At 44.7% G+C, this 20,299-nt stretch overlaps 1 non-coding gene across 1 annotated transcript; it reads left to right on the forward strand.

The window, feature by feature from the left end:
- Positions 1–15,198: 15,198 nt before the first annotated feature.
- LOC123570950 (U6 spliceosomal RNA) lies at positions 15,199–15,304 on the forward strand. Its single transcript, XR_006695176.1, has one exon. It is a non-coding gene; the product is annotated as a U6 spliceosomal RNA (small nuclear RNA).
- Positions 15,305–20,299: the final 4,995 nt, after the last annotated feature.

Raw genomic sequence — 20,299 nt, forward strand, 5'->3', positions numbered from 1 at the left:
GAAGGATGAACAGGCCAAGCACAGAGGATTTTTAGGGCATTGAAACTACTCTGTATAATACCATCATGGTGGGTACATGTCATTATACATTTGTTAAAACCCATGGAACGTATACCACCAAGAGTGAACCATATGTAAACTATGGACTTCAGATGACAACGATGTGTCCATGTAGGTTCAGGGGTTGTAGCAAATGTACTACTCTGGTGGGGCACTTTGATAATGGGGGAGATAATGCATGTGTTGGCAGGAGATATATGGGGAATCTCTGTATCGTCTGCTCAATATTGCTGTGATTCTAAATTTGTTCTAAAAAATAAAGTATATTTTACAAAGTAAAAGGCACTGTGCTAAGAGATCTTCAGATATGGTCTGGACACAAATGTGGCAGGGAACTGACAGAGACAACATCAGAAGGAGATCCTTGTTACTCAGTGTGTGGAGTGTAGACCTGGGGACTTGTTAGAAATAAAGAAACTCAGGCTTCACCCCAGGCTACTAAATTGGAAATCCGCATTTAGGCTGGGCGCGGTGGCTCACGCCTGTAATCCCAGCACTTACACAGTAAGTTCTCAACTTTGGGAGGCCGAGGTGGTCAGGAGTTCAAGACCAGCCTGGCCAACATGTCGAAATCCCATCTCTACTAAAAACACAAAAATTAGCTGGGCGTCTTGGCAGGAACCTGTAGTCCCAGCTACTCAGGAGGCTGAGGCAGGATAATCACTTGAACCTGGGAGGCAGAGGTTGCAGTGAGCTGAGATCTCACCACTGCACTCCAGCCTGGGCGACAGAGTGAGACAGTGTCTCCAAAAAAAACAAAAACAAAAAACAAAACAAAACAAAGAAAAAAAAAATCCATGTTTAAACATCTCCAGGTGTAACAAATGTTACAGATGGAGAAATAGCACCTTGAAAGAATGCTCTTTGAAATTCCCAAACGTAGGATTTTGTGTGTGTGGATGGAAAAGAAACTAGAAAAGGAGTTTTGGATTAAATCAGAAGAAAGGGTAGGGAATCTTCAACTCATTTTTCCTGCCATTCCATGATCAGATTCTAAATTATTTTCCATTTGCATGTATCAGTGGGACTCTGCCATTAGCATAAAAAATACATTTTAATAAACAGTTTCCAAGAAATTATCTCCCAGATAACCTGCTTATGATTCTCTGGAAAGCCTGATAGCAGGAGGTTCTATCTCTCCAGGATACAGATATTGATTGGACTTTCAAATGGACTTTCAAAGTCGTTCCACTAACAGGTTTCACTATATCGTTCATGGCTGAAAAACGCATTCATACCTGAAAGAACCCGCATCAAACTGTCAACATTGTGCACCTCTGAAAGCTGGGAATACAAAAGACAGAGAAGGGAAGAATATTTTTTTTTCCTATGCACCTTTGTATTATTTGGCTTATTATAACAAGTATATATGATACCCATCCCCACCACTTCCATACTCCTTAAAAAATAAAAGCCCCACACCTGTAAGGTGCTGGTTAAAGAGACGGAAATGGCCACTCTGCTCCTGTGGCTTTTTGCATGACATTCTCCGTCATCAGCAACCCAAATTATTATTAGCTATTCTCATGGAAGATTTTTACCTCCACTGCTTAATGGTGTGCAACAGCTGTATACTTAGAGTGACGAGAAGACAAATGAGAAAAGAAAGCCTGGTTGTCAGATATGACAAATTCCCATAAGGAATGCCTTTTCCTGTCCATCATCTATACTGGTTTGGGGTTGGCTATGCAGCATGCATGTAAGAAAGGGCGTATCTGCTTTGCTATACGTGTTACAGAAGGTTGAGTCTCCTAAGCATATTAATATTCAAGACTAGGGAAAAGAAGCCTAAAAATACCACTGCAACACATTTTATATCTTGCAAAGCATTTTCACACAGTTCATCTCAGTTGTTCTCATAGCAATATACAGTGTATATTTACAGGCAGATATTACTATTAGCATTAGCCTTACTGTTTTCCATATTGAGACCAAGTTAATTAAGAGGAAGAATGTGGGATTTTTTTTTTTTTTTTTTTTTTTTTTTTTTGAAACAGAGTCTTACTCTGTCACCCAGGCTGGGGTGCAGTGGTGCGATCTTGGCTTACTGCAACCTCCGCCTCCCTGGTTCAAGTAATTCTCCTGCCTCAGCCTCCCGAGCAGCTGGGACTACAGGCACGTGCCACCATGCCAGGATAATTTTTTGTATTTTTAGTAGAGACAGGGTTTCACCATCTTATCCAGGATGGTCTTGAACTCCTAACCTAGTGATCCACCTGCCTCAGCCTCCCAAAGTGCTGGGATTACAGGCAGAATGTGGGAATTTTATACCACTATTCACTCTTGAGTAAATCATATTCAAAAATATTCAGGTGTGAAAAAAAAAAATCTTATAATTTATCTCACTACAAAACAATCCCATGGCATAAAGTATAGAATAATTGCTTGGCTGGACATGGTGGCTCATGCCTATAATCCCAGCACTTTGGAAGGCCAGGATGGGTGGATCACTTGAGGCCAGGAGTTTGAGACCAGCCTGAGCAACATAGGGAGATCCCATTTAATAAACAACAACAACAACAAATTGCTACTCTCAACTAAGCACATGCATATGTCAGACAGCATATGTATTATTGCTAGTATTTACCAGCAAGGCAGACATCATTATCCCCATTTTAGAGATAAAAAAGTGAGGTTCAGAATGATTCCACGCAGTGCCCATGGTTACAATTTGCAATGCTGGATTCAAATCCAGCTTTAACTTCCAAGCCCAAGCTTTGTCCCCTAAAACGCAGCTTCCTACCATGACTCCTCTCACTACTAGGAGGATCTGGCATTGCAGGAGGAAACATCTGTCCCAAAGGCTGCTGCATCCCCATCCAGGTTTCAGTGAGATTGAACTATTTCCACCTTCCAATGTCGGAAATTTCATCCTTTGAACAGAACTGTCAGATCTCTTTATCTTGTCAAGTCATAAACAGCTGATACTGAATTCCTTTCTTTCCAAACCACAAAACAGGTTCCCAAAGTGGAATTCAGATTGAATCTGGAGGTTATACTACACTGATTTTTTTTTTCACTCCTAGTAACTATCCATCCCCTACTCACTGAACTCTTGCCTGCATCAATATTCATTATGTTATTTAAAGAAAAAAATATATTAGAACAGAAATAGTGTATGATGTCTTGCCTGATCACTAACAAAGATGGATGACACAAAGGCCAGTACATTAGGGCTGGCAGGAATGTGGAAATGCACTTGGCTTCTGTACTTGGAGTCCTCCCTCTGTAGGGAAGACCAGGGTCTGTGTGCTGCATCCCGGGGGTGAGTCAGCAAAGGAAACCTGTGCTTGGTGAAATACAGATTCCGAACTCTGCTAGTATTGATCAGTGCTGTTCCTGAAAATCCATTATTTAAGAAACGGGAAGTGAGTGAAAGATCCTCCTACCAGGCTGTCCCAACTTCACCCCACCCCCAAAAAATACCTGAAAGTAGAACCTGCAGGATTGATGAGCATTTATGCATTTTCTTTATTTGTGTAGTTGTTTGTTTGTAATGGTTTGGTTTGGGCGTGTTATTTTGTTTTTGTTTTGTTTTTAAAGAAGGTATCAGACAGGCATAGTGGTTCGCACCTGGAATCCCAGCATTTTGAGAGGCTGAGGCTGGTGGATCACTTGAGGCCAGGAGTTTGAGACCAGCCTGGCCAACATAGCGAAACCGCATCTCTACTAAAAGTACAAAAATTAACCAGCTGTGGCGGCAGGTGCCTGTACTCCCAGCTACTCAGGAGACTGAGGCATGAAAATTGCTTGAACTTGGGAGGCTGAGGTTGCAGTGAGCTGAGACGGTGTCACTGCACTCCAGCTTGGGCAACAGAGCGAGACTCCGTCTCAAAATAAAATAAAAAGATAAATAAATAAATAAAAATAAAGACAAGGTCTCGCTATGTTCCCCAAGCTGAAGAGCAGTGGCTATTTCACAGTGTTTGTGAATTTTAGACAGGAAATCTAGAAAACCCAAAATGTCAACCCAAATCATTAATGAGAAGAAGCATTACCCCACTGCAGGTAAGGAGGCAAGCATCACAGTGTGGTTCTACAGGGAAGGATCCCATGAAATCATCAAAAATGAAGCAACAGTACTGGAAATACCTGGGTTTGTGAAACAGAACCCTGACACGAAACAGGCATTCTGTCACGGTGGCAAGAGGAGGGGCCGCGGATCACCACTCCGGCTGGAAGCTCCGCTGGCTGGTTTTCAGCGGGGTGCCAATGGCAAGTCAGTTCTCTCTGAGCCCCAGTCACTTCACTGCATGGCGGAAGTAAAGCCTGGGTTACCCGGCATCGAGATCTTGTGCAAATCAAATGAGATGATGCATTTGAAAATTCAAAACAAATGTTATTTATCATAAACTGAAAAAAGGCACAGGGCCAGGAGGGTAGAAAAGTCACATCGTCTGTACAGATGGCGGATGGGAATTTTGCCCATGATCACGCCTTCAGGTGACGAGGGCTAAGGTATATGTTGATGCTGCGTCCACAGCGGGGAGAGTCCAGAGTATTTAGCCTTTCTCAAAAGTGTGCTTCTAGATGACAAATGTATTATTATTATTATTATTTTTTTTTTTTTTTTTTTTTTTTTGGGACGGAATTTCACTCTTGTCACCCAGGCTGGAGTGCAATGGCGCAATCTCAGCTCACTGCAACCTCCACCTCCCAGGTTCAAGTGATTCTCCTGCCTCAGCCTCGCAAGTAGCTGGGATTACAGGTGCACGCCATCATGCATGGCTCATTTTTTTGTATTTTTAGTAGAGACACGTTTTCACCACATTGGCCAGGCTGGTCTTGAACTCCTGACCTCAGGTAATCTGCCCGTCTTGGCCTCCCAAAGTGCTGGGATTACAGGCATGAGCCACTGAACCCAGCCAACGACAAATGTATTATATCAGCACCTGGAGCTGAAATTTCCCTTGCGGGGCAACTAACCACTTTTGTTTAGAAAAATACCCTTTTTTCCCCTTTAAAAAAAATTATTTATTTATGTTTGTAGAGATAGGGTCTCACTATGTTGCCCAGGCTGGTCTTGAACTCCTGACCACAAGGGATCCTCTGGCCTCAGCCTCCCAAAACACTGGGATTACAGGTGTGAGCCATGGTGCCCAGCCAGGAAAATACCTTAATAAGTAGCACAGAGGTAGGTGGAACCCTGATGACATGGTTCAGCAGAGGTGGAGGCAACAAAAGAGAGCCATAAACTTCTCCACGTGGGAAATAAGCAGGAATTTGTGAGTGAGAAGGAGATCTGAGAGACGAGGGCTGAAGCACACAGAAATTGGCACGGGCCATGATTTCAGAAATGACTGAAGGATTTCCAAAGAGAAATAGCTAACAGTGCGTTTTCAGTTGTTTTTGTTGCTGTAACATCAATCTCTCTGCAACGTTCAGTTGTCAGTAAATCATCTACACTCATAAATGAAGGTGCTGAGACAATCCAATTCTGTGAGCTAGAGCCTAAAGCCAGAGGTGACCTTGAGTACAAGCCCTCGGGGAATCGAAGGGAGTCTTGGAGAGCACTTTGAAAGAGGTTGCAACAATTGGGCAAGATAAGGCCACCCCAGCTGACCCCTGAGTTATCACATGCTCCTCTCTCCAGCTCAAGTCAAAACCTGCTGTCATTATAGACAGACTTTGAAATGCACTGAACAAAATGAAGAAAATGTGTTCAAAGTGTTTTATGGACTGCATGCTCATGTGCCCCCAAATTCCTTTGTTGAAACCCCAACCCCGATGGATGGTTTTAGGAAGTGGGGGCTTTGGAAGATAATCAGGGTTCGATGAGGTTATGAGTGTAGCACCCCGTTGGTTTGGAGAGATTAGAGCGCATGCCTTCTCTGTGTGCATGCACCAAGGAAGGCCACGTGGGGGCCATAATCAGAATGAGGACTCTTGCCAGGACCCAACCAGGCTGGCACCCTGACCTTGGTCTTCCAGCCTCTAATTTTTTTTTTAATTGAAAGCCTGGGGGAGGAGGAGGAGGAATGAGGAGTTGAGGAGGATATGTATATTTCTTTTTTCTTTGTTCGAGATGGAGTTTCGCTCTGTCACCCAGGCTGGAATGCAGTGGTGTGATCTTGGCTCACTGCAATGGCCGTCTCCCAGGTTCAAGCAATTTTCTTGCCTCAGCCTCCCAAGTAGCTGGGATTACAGGCACCCACCACCATGCCTGGCTAATTTTTGTATCTTTAGTAGAGACAAGATTTCACCATGTTGGCCAGGCTGGTCTCGAACTCCTGACCTCAGGTGATCTGCCTGCCTCGGCCTCCCAAAGTGCTGGGATTACAGGTGTGAGCCACTGAGCCCGGCCCGAACCTCTAGAACTGTGAGAAATCAATGTCTGTTGTGTAAACCACCCAGTTTAAGATCTTTGTTATAGCAGCCCAGACTGACTAAGACACAGAGCCAGAAAAAAAGTGAACCCCAAACAAGAGTTTAGGACAAAGTCGCTACATACTTCACAAGGTTGGATTAGGAGCAGTGCTGCATCCTTAATGATCCTTGGCTGTTAGACTGCACCTGTTCTCCACAGTACCGTTTCAAACCTCTTCTGCTCTCCTAGAATTCTAAGCCCACCTCTTCATCTCACTCACACCGAGGCCAACACCCATCAGTGTGCAGGACTCTGTCCATCCTCCTCGTGTATCTCAAATGTTTGCCCCATCTCTCCTCTGTCTTCATCCTCTTCCTCTCCACTGACTCCTCCTTTGGCATTTAAACATACACAGATTCACTTCATTTCTCAACTCCGTCTTCTGTCTATTGATTACCCTAGCGCGTCTCTTCATTTTCCAGCCAAATTTCTAAAGACACACTTCCTCACCATCCTCTAGCTTCTCGAGCCACTGTAATGTGTCTTTCCAATCTTGGCCACTCCACTGAGACTGCTGGCACCGGTTTCACGAAACACCTCCCTTTCTAAGGCTTTATCTTACTTAAATTATTGTTGGCATTGACAAAATCCACTACCGTCTCCTTTGAAACACTCTGTTCTCTTGATTTATCTTGCGCCCGATCCACTACACAGGTTCCTGGATTTCTTCCTGGCACTGTGGTTAATTCGTCTCAGGCTCCCTGCAAGCTGAACTTCCTTTCTCCTAAAGATGTTGATGTTTCTCAGGGTTCTCCTTTTGGCGCTCTCTTCCCCTCACCACTCCTCTCTCACTTTGCCCACTCTCTCTAGGCAATATTACATACTGTACTCCCCTGTGTTCAACAATATTTCCAGACCTTCACATTCCACTTCCTTTTGAATATTTCCACTTGAATGTTCCATATTCACCTCAAACCTCCAAAAGTGAATTTCCCTCCCCACCCCTCATATCCTGCTCCTTCTCCTTGGCTCCTTTCCCCATCCCTACTTAACTGTCGACTTAGAAATGTGCATATCAGCCGGGTGCAGTGGCTCACGCCTGTAATCCCAGCACTTTGCGAGGCCAAGGCGGACGGATCGCCTGAGGTCAGGAGTTCGCGCCAGCCTGGCCAACATGGTGAAACCTCACCTCTACTAAAAATACAAAAATCAGCCGGGTGTGGTGGTGGGTGCCCGTAATCCCAGCTATTTGGAGGCTGAGGCAGGAGAATCACTTGAGCCCTGGAGGTGGAGTTTGCAGTGAGACAAGATCTCACCATTGCACTCCAGCCTGGGCGACAGAGCGAAACTCTGTCTAGGAAAATAAAAAAGAGAGAGAGAGAGAGAGAGAGAGAGAGAGAGAAAAGAAATGTGCATATCTTCCTCAACCCCTCATCCCTCCTCCTCCCCCAAACTTTCAATCAATCATTAAGTTCTATTGATCCTCCTTTCTCAAATTATCTCAATCTCCTCACTTCTCTTCTTAACTACATCTACAACCATAGTGTAATTCCACCATCATCCATCACCCAAATTATTCCAATACTTTCTTAGCTGGCCCCATGCCTCTGGCCTTACACCTTCAGATTAATTCTCCAGGGCTGGGCGCGGTGGCTCATGCCTGTAATCCCAGCACTTTGGGAAGTTGAGGTGGGCGGATCACGAGTTCAGGAGATAAGACCATCCTGGCTAACACGGTGAAACCCGCCTCTACTAAAAATACAAAAAATTAGCCGGGCGTGGTGGCAGGCGCCTGTAGTCCCAGCTACTCGGGAGGCTAAGGCAAGAGAATGGCGTGAACCCAGGGGGCAGAGCCTGCAGTGAGCTGAGATTGCGCCACTGCACTCCAGGCTGGGCGACAGAGCGAGACTCCATCTCAAAAAAAAAAAAAAAATTAATTCTCCATGCCACAGCCATCATGACCTTTTCAAAACAACTCCCTTACTTAATACCTTCAGTGGTCCCTTAAGCTGCCCAGGAATAAATATTAGACCCTAACATGTCTTCCAGGCCCATTCCAGATCTGGCCGCTGCAGCCTCTCCTGTCTCTTCCTACTCCACTTCATTCTTTTCCCATCAAATGTGTCTTACTCCTTCTTGGATCTCCATGACCAGGTTCATAGTCGGCCTATGACTAACACTACCAGGTCTGATCATGAGACACCCCTGATTCAATCCCTTCCTGCTCAGTCAGGCAAACGGACTTTAAGTGTCTTGGTGTCCTGTGGCTGCTGTAACCCTGTACCACAAATTGAGTGGCTTAATCAACAAAAATGGATTCTCTCACAATTATGGAAGGCAGAAGTTCAAAATCAAGGTGTTGGCAGGGTAAGTTCCTGCCAGAGTCTCAAAGGGTGATTCAGCTCCATGTCCCTCTCCTAGTTTTGGGGCATCGGCAATGCTTGGTCTTCTCAGCTTGTGGACACATCACCTCCATCTCTGCTTCTGTCTTCAGACTGGCTTTCCCCCATCTCTCTGTGCCTCCTCTCTCTTACAAGGATGCCCTCCACTGGATTTATGGCCCTTCCTAAGCCAGGATGACCTCAGCTCAGGATCCTTACTTATGATATCTGTGAAGATCTTTATTCCTGGGCAAGTTACCGAACCTAGGAAAATATAAAAAATAAAAAACATTTTAAAAATAAGGTCAGGTGTGGTAAATCATGCCTATAATCCCAGCACTTTGGGAGGCCAAGGTGGGTGGAAGGGTTGAACCGCAGAGTTCAAGACCAGCCTGGACGACGTGGCAAAACCCCATCTCTACAAAAAATAGAAAAATCGGCCGGGCGCGGTGGCTCAAGCCTGTAATCCCAGCACTTTGGGAGGCCGAGACGGGCGGATCACGAGGTCAGGAGATCAAGACCATCCTGGCTAACACGGTGAAACCCCGTCTCTACTAAAAAATACAAAAAACTAGCCGGGCGAGGTGGCGGGCGCCTGTAGTCCCAGCTACTTGGGAGGCTGAGGCAGGAGAATGGGGTAAACCCGGGAGGCGGAGCTTGCAGTGAGCTGAGATTCGGCCACTGCACTCCAGCCCGGGCGACAGAGCGAGACTCCGTCTCAAAAAAAAAAAAAAAAAAAAAAAAAAAAAAAAATTAGCTGGGCATGGTGGCGCATACCTGTAGTCTCAGCTACTCGGGAGGCTGATGGAGGCTGAGGTGGGAGGATCATCTGAGCCTGGGGAGGTCAAGTCTGCCATGATTGTGCTACTGCAAACCACCATGGGCAAGAGAGTGAGACTCTCTCCCAAAAACAAAAATTTTTAAAAAGAAATAAAATAAAAAATTAAAGACCCTTATTCTAAATAAGATCGCATTCTGAAGTTTGGGATGGACGTATCTTCTAGGGGTTACACCATTCAACCCACATTATGGGATGGTTTGGGGAAAATGTTTTATGTCCACTTATAGCTCCTGAATGCCTTTACTCAGTATTTCTTGATGTCTAAAATTCTTAAAAATCTTTGTTAGTTTGGCAAAAATTGTCTTAATTTTAAAACTTGCATTTGTTTTATTATTAATGAAGTTGCATATATTTTATTGCCTATTAACCATTTTATTCCATCTGTAAATTATCTTTTCATATGCTTGGCAGTTTTACGGAGTCTTAATATCTTTCTTATAAGTCAGTACAGGATCTTTATATAGTGAAGCTATTAGTATTTGTGGCAATTTTCCATAGTTTGTAGTTTACCTCCGCTTTCTATTTTGTTTCTTCTACGTAAGATCTTAGAAATTATTCATGTTGGCTGAGCACAGTGGTTCACGCCTGTAATACCAGGACTTTGGGAGCACTTTGGGAGGCTGAGGCAGGAGTATCGCTTAAGCCCAGGAGTTCAAGACTAGCCTGAGCAACAAAGTGAGACCCATCTCTATTATTAAATTAAAAAAAAGAAATTATTCAGCCAGGCCCAGTGGCTCAAGCCTGTAATCTCAGCACTTTGAGAGGCTGAGGTGGGTGGATCACCTGAGGTCAGGAGTTCAAGACAGCCTGGCCAACATGGTGAAACCCTATCTCTAATAAAAATACAAAAAGTTAGCTGGACATGGTGGTGGGCACCTGTAATCCCAGCACTTGAACCTGCGAGGAGGAGGTTACAGTGAACTGAGATCGTGCCACTGCACTCCAGCCTGGGTGACGAGCAAAACTCTGCCTCAAACAAACAAACAAACCAAAACAAAAAAAAAAAAACAGAAAATATAGAGGGATCATGTTAATACTGGATGGTGAGCTCAGAGGTCTCCTGATAGGCAATAATCCATAAGCTAACTACTCCAAAAGCTTTATATTTGTCTGTAATATGTTTTTGGGTTAGCATATTTTAGAAAACGTAGCCAAGTGTAAATAAACAGCCAGTCCAGGCATGGTGGCTCATGCCTATAATCCTAGCACACTGGGAGGCTGAGATGGGAAGATCACTTGAGGCCAGGAGTTCGAGACCAGCCTGGTCAATGTAGCAAGACCCCATCTCTATTTTTATATTTTAAAAGTATAAATAAATAAATGGCCATAAGACTTCCATTTCTGAAGCTGACAGTGAGATGATACTCTCAAGCTTTGGAGAATTAAAAATAAAATCTTACTCTAGAAATGCAATTTATTTATTTATTATTTGAGACAGTCTTGGTCTGTCACCCAGGCTGGAATGTAGTGGTTCCATTTTAGCTCACTGCAACCTCTGCCTCCCGGTTTCAAGCGATTCTCCTCCCTCAGCCTCCTGAGTAACTAGGATTATAGGTGTGCGCCACCACGCCCAGTCAAGAAATGCAATTTATGGCAATCTTGAAGATCTTCCTATTGGTAAAAATTGTTTTACCAATCCTACCTATTCAGACCCTCAGACAGGCCACTGGGTCATTTTTATAGATCTGAAAGGACCTGGTGTTCTGTTGCTGCAATAGCCTAAAACACAGAGAACCACTGTGGTTAATAACATGATATTGAGTGGCCCTTCAGGTGAACAAAATTTAATACTGGCTTCCACACTATTGAGACATGCAGACTTGTGCATGCCCCTTAATTTCTATGAGCTTTGGTGTATTTGTTTATAAGACAGAAGTCGTAATTTTCCTCCGAGTGGTGATGTGAAGAGTAAATGAGATGATGGGTGAGGCAAAGTGGCTCACGTCTGTAATCTCAGCACTTTGGGAGGCCAAGGCGGGATGATCACTTGAGCCTAGGAGTGCAAGACCAGCTTGGGTAACATGGTGAGAGCCCGTGTCAACAAAAACAACAACAACAAGAACCTGTATCTATAAAGGTAAATGATGTTTATGACAGTGCCTACATAGATAGGCATCAAGCTCAAAAAATGTTAGTTCCTATCCCCTTCCCCTCACTGGGGCCAGATACACACGCCAACATGAAGGGTTTACAATAGATGATCCCTTCCAACTCAGAAACTTTTAACATACAACTAAAATCAGTATTGGTAAGGCTGCAGGAGAAACGTCGCAGAAGTGCATGTTGGGGCAACCTTTCTGGGCAGCTGCTGTATCAATGGGTTTAACATGCAAGTACATTTTGATCTAATGATTCAGTTCCAGGAATTTAGCTCATGGAAATTATTTGGATTGCTACTAAAAAGTCTTCAAAATGTTGATCACAGTGTTGTTTTTAATCAAGAGAATTAAAAAGCCACTCGGATCATAGAGTGGTGATTAAATAAACTGTGGAATCTCTAAGCCACCCGTATAACAGATATGGTTTTAAAAAATATTATCAACATAGAAAAATCAGTCAGGCGTGATGGCTCACGCCTGTAATCCCAACACTTCAGGAGGCTGAGGCAGGAGGATTGCTTGAGCACAGGAGTTTGAAACGTGGTCTCTACAAAAAATTAGCCAGGCATAGTGTCATGGGCCGAGTAGTCCCAACTACTCAGAGAGGCTGAGGTAAGAGGATTGCCTGAGCCCAGGAGGCCAAGGCTGCCGTGATCTCTGCTCCTGCCTCTGCACTCCAGCCAGGGTGACAGAGCAAGACTTTGTCTCAAAAAAATAAAAATAAAAAATAAATAGAATTTAAAAAAAGAAAGATATTCATAGCATACTGTTTACCAGAAACTAAAAGGAAATGAAATATAATATATGCCTTGTGATCTTAGTTTTGTTACATTAAAATAAACATCTTTGTGCAGAGGCAAAAGATTATACACAAAAAACTCTAATGGTGGTTACTTCTAAATAGTAGTTTGGATATTACCTTTTTTTTTTTTTGAGACAGAGTCTTGCTCTGTTGCCCAGGTTGGAGTGCAGTAATGCTATCTCAGCTCAGTGCAACCTCTGCCACCTGGGTTCAAGCAATCTCCTACCTCAGCCTCCCAAGTAGCTGGGGCTACAGGCGCAAGCCACCACACCTGGCTAATTTTTGTATTTTTAGTACAGATGGGTTTCACCATGTTGGTCAGGCTGGTCTAGAACTCCTGACCTTGTGATCTGCCCCCCTCAGCCTCCCAAAGTGCTGGGATTACAGGCGTGAGCCACTGCGCCCACCCGGGTATTATTTCTAAAAGGTTTTTACGATAGATGTATATTGCTTTTGTGAAGAAGAAAGTCACAAGATCTAATTTTAAGTCTTTGCAAAAATGAAATGAAAAATTATTTAATAGTCATTAAGTGATATGTGACGTTAGTCTAGTCTTCTCCATTAAAGTAATCATTGGTGTTCTGCAAGAACTCAAACCACTTCGGCAGAGGGTCTGATGAAACGCTGGCGAGTTCCTGTGCTTCAGAGTGGAAGAATGAATTGTGTGGGCTTTGATCTATTAGTTCTCTGTAGAAAACGCTGTGTTCCCTAGGGGATGTCTGGGCCAGAGAGAAAGGGACTGTGCTTTCGGGCAAAAGCTACCACAGTAGTGACCCTGCCTGGCCCCCACAGTGGAAAAGTGCTTTCTGTAGTCTGAAATGAAAGGCGCCCTGTGCATCTCCCCTTAATGGGCTCTGAAAGCCCAGGCTTCGGGAGTTGACAGCATCCACAACACTAACCTTAATAAATGGACATAGGCAGAGAAACTTAAGCTCTCTATCAATACAGATTGTGTGGGTGTTTCGGAGGCAACACAGGTGATGCACACTCATCCCAGGGCAGCCAGCCCCTCGCAGTGCCTTGTGACATGCTGTTACCCATTTCTTTGGGGTCCCAGAGCCTTATGATGGAGCTGGTGTTAACTCCCTTCTCATTTTCACAGTTAACTCTCAAATTCCTGATGCTCCCCAAGCTAATCGTGGAGACTACTTTAATCCAATCAGCCCTTCAAGAGCCTATCCACAAGTTATCGTTCTAGAGCCTGAGAATAAAAAGATAATAGGCTGGGCATGGTAATCCTAGCACTTTAGGAGGCCAAGGCAGGAGGATGACCTGAAGTCAGGAGTTCGAGACCAGCCTGGCCAACATGGAGAAACCCCATCCCATGGTGAAACCTCGTCCTACTAAAAATACAAAAAATTAGCCAGGCATGGTGGTGGACACCTACTTGGGAGGCTGAGACAGGAGAATTGCTTGAACCCAGGAGGCAGAGGTTGTGGTGAGCCAAGATTGTGCCACTGCACTCCAGCCTGGGCGAGAGAGCAAGACTCCGTCTAAAAAAAAAAAAAAAAAAAATGGAGACTGACAAAGGTGAAGTTACCGCTCAAGGTTATGCAGGTAAGAGGTGGAGGAGGTCGTGTTGATAGTCAGGCTTATCTGACTTCTGCGTGTGACGTGGGAGAGGCAGCAAGGCAGCCTGCCAGAGAACTGCAAAGACAGGGCTCCCCAAGACTTGAAGGAGCTTTGAGGAGTCCACTGCACTAAGAAATGAGGGGAAAAGGAGTTAAAGTAAATAAGCTACATATATTTCCTATTTTATTTTTCATTATAGTCGGGTGCAGTGGCTCACACCTGTAATCCAACACTTTGGGAGGCCAAGATGAGAGGATCACTTGGGGCCAGGAGTTCGAGACCAGCCAGTCAACATAGCAAGACCCCCGTCTCCACAAAAAGAAAAAAATTTTTTTTTTTTTTTTTTTTTTGAGACGGAGTCTCGCTCTGTCACCCAGGCTGGAGTGCAGTGGCGTGATCTCGGCTCACTGCAAGCTCCGCTTCCCAGGGGAGCATGCCATTCTCCTGCCTCAGCCTCCCGAGTAGCTGGGACTACAGGTGCCCGCCACCACGCCCGGCTAATTTTTTGTATTTTTAGTAGAGACAGGGTTTCACTGTGTTAGCCAGGATGGTCTCGATCTCCTGACCTTGTGATCCGCCCGCCTCGGTCTCCCAAAGTGCTGGGATTACAGGCGTGAGCCACTGCATCTGGCCTAAAAAGAAAATCTTTTTAAAAATTAACTGATCGTGGCCGGGCGTGGTGACTCACATCTGTAATCCCAGCACTTGGGATGGCCGAGGCGGACAGATCATCTGAGGTCGGGAGTTCAAGACCAACCTGGCCAACATGGAGAAACCCCTTCTCTACTAAAAGTACAACATTAGCTGGGCTGGTGGCACATGCCTGTAATCCCAGCTACTTGGGAGGCTGAGGCAGGAGAATTGCTTGAACCCGGGAGGCAGAGGTTGCGGTGAGCTGAGATCAAGCCATTGCACTGCAGACTGGGCAACAAGAGCAAAACTCTGTATCCAAAAAAAAAAAATAGCTGAACAGTGATGGTGAGTGTCTGTAGTCCCGATACTCAGGAACCTGGGGCAGAAGATTGCTTGAGCCCAAAAGTTTAAAGTTGCAGTGAGCTTTGATTATACCACTGCACTCCAGCCTGGGCAATAGAGCAAGACCCTGTTTCAAAAAAAGGAAAAGAAAATGTTATCACATGCTGTCTTTGGCAGCACATATACTGAAATTGGAACAATACAGAGAAGACTAGTATGGCCCCACACAAGGATGACATGCCAATTCATGAAGTGTCATTCCTCAAAGAGCTAAAAGCAGAACTACCATTGACCCAGCAATCCCATTACTGGGTATATACCCAGAGCAACGTAAGTCATTCTCCCATAAAGACACATGCATGCGAATGTTCACTGCAGCACTGTTCACAACAGCAAAGACACGGAATCAATGTAAATCAATGGCAGACGGATACAGAAAATGTGGTGGCTGGGTCCGGTGGCTCACGTCTGTAATTCCAGCACTTTAGGAGGCTGAGGCGGGCAGATCACCTGAGGTCGGGAGTTTGAGACCAGCCTGACCAACATGGAGAAACCCTGTCTCTACTAAAAACTACAAAATTAGCTGGGCGTGGTGGTGCATGCCTGTAATCCCAGCTACTCGAGAGGCTGTGGTAGAAGAATCACTTGAACCCGGGAGGCGGAGGCTGCAGTGAGCTGAGATCATGCCACTGCACTCCAGCCTGAGCAACAAGAGTGAAACTCCATCAAGAAAGAGAAGAGGAGAGGAGAGGAGAGGAGAGGAGAGGAGAGAAGAGAAGGGGTACAGATACACCATGGAATACTAGGCAGCCATAGAAAAGAACAAGATCATGTCTTTTGTGGAAACGTGGATGGAGCTGGTGGTGGCTATTATCCTCAGTAAACTAGCAGAGAAACAGAAAACCAAATACTACGTGTTCTCGCTTATAAGTGGAGACTAAATGATAAGAACTTATGAACAAACACAAAGAAGGAAACAATAGACACGGGGGTCTACTTGCGAGTAGAGAGTGGGAGGAGAGAGAGGAGCAGAAAAGATGACTATTGCGTACTGGGTTAATCCCTGGATGATGAAAGAGCCTGTAGAACAATGTCCATGACACGTGTTTACCTATGTAACAAACCTTCACATGCACCCCCAAACCTAAAAGTTAAAAAGAAATGTAAAAACACATGATGTGCCAAAAATAGAATGGCCAAAAAAAAAAAAAAGAAAATACTATCACAATCACCATGTATCTCTCACTGGCCAACCCTGTATTTCGCATTTATCTGAGCAAAGTGCTAGAGGGTGGAGATACAGTGGTGAGAAAAAAAATGAAATTAATTGTAACAGTTAGTTACAAGAACTTAAAATCTTGTGTTTAACTTAGGTAGCTATGGTAGGCAGAATGATGGCCCCCAAAGATGTTCACATCCAAATCCCCAAAACTTGTCAATATGTTACATTATGTGGTAAGGGGGAACTGGGATTCTAGATGGAATTAGGAATGCTCATCCGGCCAAACATGATAGCTCATGCTTGTAATCCCAGAATTTGGAAGGCTGAGGCAGGAGGATCGCTTGAGCCCAGGAGTTCGAGACTAGTCTGGGCAACATAGTGAGACCCCATTTCTAAAAAATAAAATAGACTGGGTGTGGTGGCTCACACCTGTAATCCCAGCACTTTAGGAGGCTGAGACAGGTGGATCATGGGGTCAGGAGTTCGAGACCAGCCTGGTCAATATGGTGACACCCCGTCTCTACCTAAAGTACAAAAATTAGCCAGGTATGGTGGCGGATGCCTGTAGTCCCAGCTACTCGGGAGGCTGAGGCAGGAGAATCACATGAACCCAGGAGGCAGAGGTTGCAGTGAGCCGAGATCGCACCACTGCACTTCAGATTGGGCGACAGAGCGAGACTCTGTCTCAATAAATAAATAAATAAATGAGTGAATAAACAAAAAATAAAATAGAATAGAGGAATGCTAATCTGCTGACCTTAAAATAGGGAAATGATCCTGGATTATCTGGCTGTGCCTAATGTAATCACGAGGATTCTTAAATGATGAAGAATCAGGAGGGTCAGGGAAGGGAATGAGACCACAGAAGCAGAAGTCAGAGGGTGGAGTGAAATGATTGTTGGTCTTGAAGATGTAAAGAAGCCACAAGCTAAGGAACGCAGGCAGCCTCTGGAAATGAGATGACAAGAAAACAGACTTTCTAGCTGGGTGTGGTGGCTCATGCCTCTAATCCCAGCACTCTGGGAGGCGAAGGTGGGCAGATCACGAGGTCAGGAGTTCGAGACCAGCCTGACCAAAATGGTGAAAACCCATCTCTACTAAAAACATAAAAATTAGTTGGGCGTGATGGTATGCACCTGTAATCCCAGCTACTCAGGAGGCTTAGGCAGGAGAATCGCTTGAACCCGGGACGCAGAGGTTGCAGTGAGCCAAGATCATGGCACTGCAGTCCAGCCTGGGCAACAGAGTGAGACTCTGTCTCAAAAAAAAAAAAAAAAAAAGGCCGGGCACGGTGGCTCACGCCTGTAATCCCAGCACTTTGGGAGGCCGAGGCTGGCAGATCACGAGGTCAGGAGATCGAGACCATCCTGGCTAACACAGTGAAACCCCATCTCTACCGAAAATACAAAAAATTAGCCGGGCGTGGTGATGGGTGCCTGTAGTCCCAAGTACTCTGGAGGCGGAGGCAGGAGAATGGCGTGAACCCGGGAGGCGGAGCTTGCAGTGAGCCGAGATTGTGCCACTGCACTCCAGCCTGGGTGACAGAATGTGACTCCATCTCAAAAAAAAAAAAAAAAAAGAAAAAGAAAAAGAAAAGAAAACAGACCTTCCCCTAGAGCCTCCCAAAGGCTGACACCTTGATTTTAACCTGGTGGGGTTCATTGAGACTTCTGATCTCCAGAACTATAAGAGAAGGTGTATTGTCTTAAGCTGCTAATTTGGGGTGATTTGTTACAGCAGTCATAAGACAATAGCACAGTGGCAGGTCATGGAAATCTTCCATCAGGCAATGGCTCTTGAACTGAAATCTGATGGAATAGGAGGGAAGGGTCCAACACATTTGGCAGGTAAGGTTGGCACAGCTGGAGGAGGCATGTCCTAGGAGAGAGGTGGAGGAGCTCCGTAGGTTTTCAAGCAGGCAGGGCCAGGTAGGCCACATTCACTATATTGGTCCTCCTTTTTTTTTTTTTTTTCTAGAGATGGAGTCTTGTTGTGTTGCCCAGGCTGATCTTGAAATCCTGGCCTCAAGTGATCCTCCTGCCTCAACCTCCCAAAGTGCTGTGATTACAGGAATGAGCTAGCACACCTGGCCAGCCCTTCTAAAAGCAACAGAAGCTGGGCACGGTGACACACACCTGTAATACCAGCCACTCAGGAGAGTGAGGCAGGAGAGCCCAGGAATTCGAGACCAGTCTGGGCAACATAGCAAGACTTTATCTCAAAAAAAATTATTTTAATTTAAAAACAAAAGCAACGAGAATCCACTGAAGGACTCAATTTCAAGGATGGCATCAGCAAAATTTTGCTTAATAAAATTGTTAATTTCAGATTAATCCCTACCTCACTACACCTAATTTATCTCACACAGTACTCAGAATGCAAATTAATATTAACCATAGACAATTAAAAAGGCAAACAGACTGGGAAAATGTCACATGATAAATTCCTAAGTCAACTACAAATTATTTGTACATTATCCCCAGACATTCTCTCCTCCCATAAAAATGAGTAATTAAAAGACACTAATACCAAGAAAAGTCTCATTGATACTTTGTTCCAAATAGTTGAGATTAATGAATACAGTAACACAAGATTTGCTTTCATACTAAAATCGAGGTGAAATTTGGAATAACATAGGCCAGGAATTTTCTGTTGACCATCAAGTGTGGTGTGACATCTAGTGGCCAAAGTTACCAATTTTATTTCTTCCTTCTTGGCTTGATTTAAACATACTAGATACAATGTACCTTGAGGCCAATAAACATTGAGAAACCACTGTGTTAAAAGTTAAATTGACTGTAGGGATAGCCAAATGAAAAATGTGCTGCCTCTGATTCTCTTGGAGCTTGCAGACTCAGTAAAAGGTGGAAAGACAAGTATTTAGATATTCTTTTTTTTTTTTTTTGAGACGGAATCTCACCCTGAGGCCCAGGCTGGAGTACAGTGGCACCATCTCAGCTCACTGCAAGCTCCACCTCCCTGGTTCACGCCATTCTCCTGCCTCAACCTCCCCAGTAACTCGGACTACAGGCGCCCGCCACCACGCCCAGCTAATTTTTTGTATTTTTAGTAGAGACAGGGTTTCACCATGTTAGCCAGGATGGTCTTGATCTCCTGACCTTGTGATCCGCCAGCCTCGGCCTCCCAAAGTGCTGGGATTACAGGCGTGAGCCACTGCGCCCGGCCTTGTATTTAGATATTCTAATAGTGGGCAGATGATTGCAGTACTTGCTATGACTCTTTCTCCACCTTCTAGCAGGTGTTAGGCAACCAAATGGGAATGGGGGAGCCCTGGGCTGGAGACATAGATTTGAGATCCATTAGTGAGCAGGTTACCGCTGAGACTTAAGTGTGGAGGATACACAGGAACACTTAGCACTGGGACTGGTATAGAACAGTTGCTCAATAAATATTCGCTACCATGAAAAAGCATCCAGTCAAAAGTGTCAAATGTTGTGATTGCAAGAGGAGGACCCATGGGAGAGTTCCAAGTACTACTGTATGGAAATGCCTGGGCTTGATAAACTAATAGTGTTAAATCACCGATGCTAGCCAATACACATTGCATTAAAGCTGAATTATATAAATTTTGGGGGTTTCTAATATTCTAAGTTGAGTTCCTTAGGGGAAATTGCTCATCTTCTCGGAGGTACCTGCCTAACTGGTTGAAAGACAAAAACACCATCTCTCAGAAATTCTGTGCAGATCAACTGAGATAATGTGTCAAAAACATTTTTAAGAGACCAGGCATGATGGCTCATGCCTGTAATCCCAACAATTTGGGAGGTTGAAGGGGGCAGATCACTTGAAGTCAGGAGTTCAAGACCAGCCTAACCAACATGGCAAAACCTCGTCTCCACTAAAAACACAAAACAATTAGCCAGGTGTGGTGACGCACGCCTGTAATCCCAGCTAATCAGGAGGCTGAGGTGGGAGGATCACTTGAACCCTGGAATTGTAGGTTGCAGTGAGCCAAGATTGTACCACTGCACTCAGAAAAGAGGAGAAAGATTTTTAAGCCATAAACTACTAAACTCACA

Source organism: Macaca fascicularis, chromosome 1 (genome assembly GCF_037993035.2).
Source record: "Macaca fascicularis isolate 582-1 chromosome 1, T2T-MFA8v1.1".
NCBI classification, from domain to species: Eukaryota; Metazoa; Chordata; class Mammalia; order Primates; family Cercopithecidae; genus Macaca; species Macaca fascicularis.